We start from the raw sequence: 850 nt of genomic DNA, 5'->3' as shown, positions 1-850 counted from the left end.
ATATATATATATATATATATATATAAATTTTCACATTTCATTAATGAGAATTGCATGAGAAAATGGTACAAAAATATGGGTCTTTTCATAATATAATTATATTGATGTTTTTTTGTAGACATCCTGAAGATTTACCACCTGTGGCATTTCACCTCTTTAAAAAAACTTCAGCTGGATAATAATGTTATTGAGAGGATTGAAGGATTAGAAAACCTCACTAATTTGGTCTGGCTTGGTGAGTTCAGGTTGTCTTATTGATGTCAAAACAGATGCGGACACTAATAATCTGTAACTCCTGTATTCCTCAGATCTGTCATTTAATAATATTGAAGTGATTGAAGGACTGGACTCTCTTGTGAAACTTCAGGACCTGAGTTTATTCAACAACCGCATTTCTGTCATTGAAAACCTGGACGCGCTGCAAGACCTGCACGTCCTCTCTTTTGGAAACAATGCAATTGCTCAACTTGAAAATGTAAACCAACTGTATTTTAAATGATACGTTTGTGTGATAAAGCGTTTCATTGTATGCAGCTATCCACTTATCCAATTAATTTAATTAATCCATGAACGTCACTCAAACATAAAGCTGAAGAAACTCATATCCAATCCCGCAGGTGTTATACCTAAGAAAGTTTAAGAATTTACGCACTCTCAATCTTGCGGGAAACCCCATCTGTGAGGAAGAGAGGTACAAGACATTTGTGACAGCGTATCTTCCAGACTTAGTTTATCTGGACTACAGACTGCTGGATGAACAAACGGTAAGGAAGACATTAATTAGTCATTTCTAATTTTTTGACTGCTTTATAAGACCTGCATATTATTGTGGTTGTTTGGCTTAATTTTG

General features: G+C 34.7%; 1 long non-coding RNA gene across 1 annotated transcript; it reads left to right on the top strand.

Annotated features, from left to right (window-relative positions):
* Positions 1-155: 155 nt before the first annotated feature.
* On the top strand, positions 156-758 carry LOC107735560 (uncharacterized). Its single transcript, XR_001639447.1, has 3 exons — positions 156-235; positions 309-475; positions 618-758. It is a non-coding gene; the product is annotated as an uncharacterized LOC107735560 (long non-coding RNA).
* The last annotated feature ends 92 nt before the right edge of the window (positions 759-850 follow it).

Source organism: Sinocyclocheilus rhinocerous, unplaced genomic scaffold, assembly GCF_001515625.1.
Source record: "Sinocyclocheilus rhinocerous isolate Xijiao unplaced genomic scaffold, SAMN03320098_v1.1 C36138348, whole genome shotgun sequence".
NCBI lineage: Eukaryota > Metazoa > Chordata > Actinopteri > Cypriniformes > Cyprinidae > Sinocyclocheilus > Sinocyclocheilus rhinocerous.
This window is presented reverse-complemented; position numbering and strand designations above follow the sequence as displayed.